Raw genomic sequence first — 6,000 nt, 5'->3', positions numbered from 1 at the left:
GCAGCTCTCACTCATTACCGATCAGCAGGGGACTGTCTGGGCCTCAGGTTAACTCTTCCCTGCCCTCACTCAAGATCATAGTGAGGCTAAAACAAGCAAGAAGCTGGGCGGTGACTCAGGCCTCAGTGCATTCTTGGTTGTTAGTCAAGAAAAGGACCTTTTAAACCAATATCTGCAAGGGAAGCAACGATCATCTTAATCATTTTAAAAGTGTTACATGAAACCCAAGTCAATGTGTCTGTCCCGCATTTGTGCCTTATGCAGTGAATGTTTCTTTTGGGGGAGGATGGTAGTGGAGAAGATGTGTTATCTTCCCACCAAGAAGTCCTGTTTTGGTTTTAATAAAGAAGGCCCCCTATGATTTCTAAAAAGATAATAGCGTCTGTAATTCTTTGTCCCTTAAAAGTGTGTGTTTCCCCTGAGTCGCTCATGTAAAACTGACCTCAGGGACAACCTTAATGATTCAGGATCTGAGAAGTAAAGTTTTGGGGAAGTTTGGAACCTATTAGGTTATAGCTCAGAGCCCTTGGTGAGCAAGTCCTTTCAGGCTCGGAACTCCTGCTGACACATTATGATCTTCCAGAAGTGACTGAACCTGTCTGCCTCCATGAACTCATTTGTAGATTGAGAATAATCGTTAATAAATCCATAAAGAATGTCTTTGTGGTAGCTAGAGGAAGGCTGATTCTCTGTTAAATCCAAGCATCCCTAGAGCATCTTTATCTTTGTTAGCTCTTTATTTTTCAGCATCCTTCTGGTCCTGGCACACACTTTATGCTGAGTCCTCCAAATCGTTGAGGATTACTCGGAGTTGAGGCCGGTTTTTATTCTACTGCTGCGTTTAACAAAAAAAGGTATCAAGCTTCCTTTAAGAGCCAAGCACCTGTAAGACCAAAGTCCTACCTTTAAGGAGCTTAGACTTTAGCTTGAAGACACAAAATTACCCAACAAGGTGCTCAGTTCTGGAAAATCCGAATGAATGATTCAGACCCCAGGTGGATTTGGTGAGTTAGGAGTTATCCAATTAGATTTCTGACTATGTCAAATGACTTACCTAACTGCCAAATCTACACTTGACCTGAGGAAATAAAAAAAAAGACTGCTTATGTAGAATCTCTGACTCATGACTTTAATCATAAGCACAAACAGAAATCTGCAGATCTACCTTTTACTGAAACATATGACAGCACTGGCCATTCACTCTGTATGGCGGTTCTGGGAGCTGTGTCAGTCTTACCGTTGGAATTCAGTGTGAGTGAATGAAGTCAGTCGGGTGATGTTAGTCCCCAGTAGTTATTAGCTCCCTACCTTTCTGTCACCGCATTCTTTCACTGGACAATTTCAATCACTGCCTCTCCCCATCCTGGGCTTTAGCCATTTTCCAAATGTTTAACACCCAGCCTTCTTCTGAGCGCCCACTCCATTTCTACACTGGCTTCCTCTGCGTTTCCCATGGGCATTTTTAAACTCGGCAGTTCTCTAGAAACTGATTGCTCTTCTAAATCACCTGCCTTCGGATCTATAGCTTGTCCCCAGACAAGCTGCTGCTTCTGACTTCCTTTTTGCTGGGCCTGTAGTCACTAGCCACCTGGTCCCCAAGCTCCCAACTTCAGAGTCTTCTTTGATTTCCTTCTCTGCTTGATCCACACAATTTCTCTCCCATCAATATCTATTGCATCTGATTTTATGACTTCCCTTATTTTCTTTTCTTTCTTTCTTTTTTTAAGATTTTATTTATTTATTTGACAGACAGAGATCACAAGTAGGCAGAGAGGCAGGCAGAGAGAGAGAGAGAGGAGGAAGCAGGCTCCCCACTGAGCAGAGAGCCCGATACGGGGGCTCGATCCCAGGATCCTGGGACCATGACCTGAACCGAAGGCAGAGGCTTTAACCCACTTAGCCACCCAGGCACCCCCCTCCCCGTTAATTTATTTTCTACATGCCTGTTACCAGATCAGTCTTCTTAAAACAAAACTGTCATTCTCCCCCACCGCTGCCACACCCATAAGGACCATAAAGGCAAATGCCAAATTCCTGAATGTTGCATTCAGACATCTAGAAGCTGGTACTGATTTGCCTCATGTCAGCCTTATTACTAATGATACCCTCTACAGTCTTGGTAGCCATCCTCTGACGTTACTGCATCCCCAAATTTGCTCCACAGAGAACTGCCCCCTCCCAGCTAGACTTGCCTCCCTTGCAATCATTATCCTACAGTTCTTCGAGAACTACATCAGATGTCCACGGAACTGTCACTGATTGCTCTTCTAAATCACCTGCCTTCGGATCTATAGCTATCAAGTTCTACTTTTCTTATGGACTTTAACCTTTACTATTAAGACCATCCCACTTATGAATATATGATATTTTTAAGTTCTAAGAAGATGGAGGAGCTTCTGTCTTGTTGTCTGATTCTTCCTCAATGCTTAGCACAAGGCTTGGTAGATGGTTAATACTATTTATTGTGAAGATAATATGAAAATTGGATAAAGGCTACCTTTTTACTGCGTAGTTGGAAATATTTAAGATTTTTCGAATGTCAAAACGGCAGTAAGATTCATTTTAGTTCCTCATTTCCCGTGCTCACATTTCTCAAGAGGACAGAGAAAATCTAATTTCATTTTTTTGACCTGTAGAGTTAAGGACAACAGATGGCTTATAAATGAGGATTAAAATTTAAATGTGAAGAGTTAATAACATCAAGAGTGACTATCCCATTGGATTGCAAATAGAATGGGAAAAGTCAAATAGTATAATCACACCATTCTCATCTGACTCCCCATTAATAAGGGGAATATTAACAGAAATGTCCACGCAGGAATTTCTGTGATCGGATCCATGAAATCAAGAGAAAGAAATGAAACAGAAATAGAAGTTTCTGGAAAACATGGGTATTTTATTATCATATCATAGTGAGATAATTAACATATTAGTAAGTCCAATGCTAAAAGAAAAATGAGATTTATTATCTCTCTCTATAAGAAGAGAGAATAGATTGTGTGGCATGGGGTAGGGGATCTAAGAAGAACACAAAGTTATCAAAGAGGCTGATACAAAACTACCTTTCTGAAAAAGAACAGTGACAAATTTGGCAATATGGCCAAATCAGTCTTGTGAAAAGTACCATAGAAATACCCACCGCAGAGATGCACATTTTTCATATCTGAAAAAAGGAAAGAAGAAAATTGAATTTTGTCCAATCGTTGCTTTTAACCTCGAAGGTTGAGTCTGTCACTCCTAGGTCATTAGAAATGCATTTGTTTTCTGGCAGTGTTCTTGACATAAAATCATGGAATTCCTCTTGGGTGGTTTTCCCTCTGACAGTGATTGCTCCTATTCAGAAATAAAGAGCTGGCTTAGCACTGTTAGAGACTTCCGTATAGGTAGGAGACTGTGGCCTGGTCTGGATGCTGAGATGTGGCTTACCTGGGGCCATCACAGAATAATTGGTTACAGGGTCTGCTTAGGTTTTCTCTCCTCTGCTTCTACCTGCAGCAGCCTAACCCGGGCTTTTGCCAACAGAGGTGATCTCAGGGGAGGCTGATCCACCTGTCTTCTGCTTTCCCAGACCATTAATTATGCTGCAATCGAAATTGCACTTCACAGTAACTTGAAGTCATCGCTTTCCGGACTGCCTAGAGTCATGTCAGTGTAGATAAGGGCACCATTATGTTGCCTCTTGGTAATCTGGCATCACCCATTCTTCCAACATCTTCATATCCACACAGTCGAGTTATGGTAAGCATTGCTTCAGTGCTGGTATGTAGGAGACTTCATATTAAGTCACCTGTGAGCAATCTGTGTTGTAACAAGCCTTCCTGGTGATTTTGAAACACGCTAAGTTTGAGAGTCACTAGTTTAGGTAATCAACAATAACTGCTGGAACAAACAACCCCCCAATCTCAATTGCTTAATGCAACCAAAGTTTATTTCTTGCTCCCATCACAGTCCAATATGGGTCAGATAGTCTCCATCTGTCTTGTAGCTAAGACATCTTGAACACCTGGCTTCCAAATTGCTGAGGAAGGGAAAGAGAGCTAGAAGATTGCTTGGGAAGAGTTTATGGGCCAGACTTGGGAGCGGCTTACCTCACATCTGCCCACATCCTGTCTGCTAGAGTCTAGTCACATAATTGCAACATCCTACAAGGAAGGTTGGGAAAGGTAGAGGAGCACAAGGTTATTTGTGAAAGTTAAGAATCGGCCACAAGCAAAATCAGAGAAACATTACAGTACTTCTGCCAGGTAGATAGGTTATTCTAATTTTTTGTTTTATTGGTTGTTTTTTTTTTGTTTTGTTTTGTTTTGTTTTTAATAACATCTGTGAAATCTTCGGTACTGAACCACGGCCTTGAAAGACATCTTCCTACATGTACTTGACCCTTCAACAAGCATGAGGTCTCTTCATTATTTTCGGAAGCTTTATCTCTGAGTCGGTCTGTGGATAGGTTAGGACCCAGTAAGACACTGTTATAGACATAGACATAGAAAAACACATAGCCATAGAAATAGAAGAGTTGCCTAAAACTTCCCTGGAAGAAAAGATGATTATTTCTCAAACTATATTCTTCCTGCCCTTGATCTCATTTCCCCAGAGATACCAACCTTGAACCAGGAATAGTTCTTCTGGTATTGAACTCCCCAACTGTCAGTGAAGAGGCAAAGATTCCAGCCTCACAGGAGCTATGCAGGTGAGGTAGACAGAGAAAGCAGGGCGCAGGTAACATAGCTGAGGACTGCGGAGTGTGGCCAACCACACAGCACAGGCTCCATGCAAGGGAAGGCTCTTTGCCAGCTCTGGCCAGCTGCTCTCATGCAGAAATGTGATCTCTGTGTTGCTGGATCTTTCTTCCACTCTTTTTTTTTTTTTTTAAGAAAGACTAGAAATCTGAATGTTTTAGTTAAGTTTATTCATTTTACAAACATTCTTAGGGACATAAGAAACAAACAAAAAAGTTCTCTTCTGTAGGATTAGCTTGTGGGTCACTAACTTGGGATACCCTGTGCTACATTGCACATTCAGACCTCTATTTTACATTAATAGCTTACAATTACTTAACGATTATAAACCCTTGAATTTACAATTTAAAATATCTGTGTTTTTTCATGTGGAAGCTGATGAATTTGCTAACTTACACTCTCTCTTTACTTCCAGTTGACTTCTGCACCCTTAATTTTTTTGTTTATCATGTTATTGCTAAACTTCATGTTTTCTTCATTGAAGTTGATATCCACTACTCTTGAACTCTCATTATTAAGATAAGTGCTTCTTCATACCATTTTCCTTCCTTTTCCTCCATACTGAGATCTGTTAACTGTGCCATTATTTTTATGCTGACCAAATTCATATTATTAAATTCCATATTACTGTTATAATTATTTAACCCTTTATCTATATTTACAGTCTAGAATTCAGAATAAATGTTTTCAGTATTATAATTGTAGCAATTATTAGTCACCTTGGAGCTTGGTAGAATGATGTAATCTTATTTCACTAAACCTGGTCCACTGGACAAATGATGCCTTAAGAGTGAAGGTCAAGAGAATCTCTTTCCTTCCACACCGTGAGCTCAGAAGTAACCCGCATTGCTCCTTTCCTCCTATTTAGTCCAAGGCTTCCTTATATGGTTCTTTGTTCTTCCATGAATTTCTAATTTTCTTTTGTTTTTCCTTATTGAAAGTGGAAGCATACACATTTATTTCAGCTCCACAATGAGCCTACCTTTTAGCAATACTGTATGTCAAAGCTAATCCATTTTTTTTCTTGAAAACATCATGGTTAGAAACTTCTATCTGCATTTCCCAAGTCTCTTCTCACATGTCACAGAGCCTACTCTGAAGCAATTTCCTCTCACTGTACTTTTGTGTTGGGTGTACCATTTCTGGAATCCTATGGTTTCTCTTTCTTCAATTCCTTTTTTGTTGTTCTGAGAAGAATTCACAATTACCTTTTTTTTTTTTTAAAGAAAAGGTAAATGAAGACAACTCATTGTGTGTTTGA

This window comes from Mustela nivalis (genome assembly GCF_964662115.1).
Source record: "Mustela nivalis genome assembly, chromosome: 1".
NCBI lineage: Eukaryota > Metazoa > Chordata > Mammalia > Carnivora > Mustelidae > Mustela > Mustela nivalis.
The sequence above is the reverse complement of the archived record's forward strand: the minus strand, read 5'-3'. Positions refer to the sequence as shown.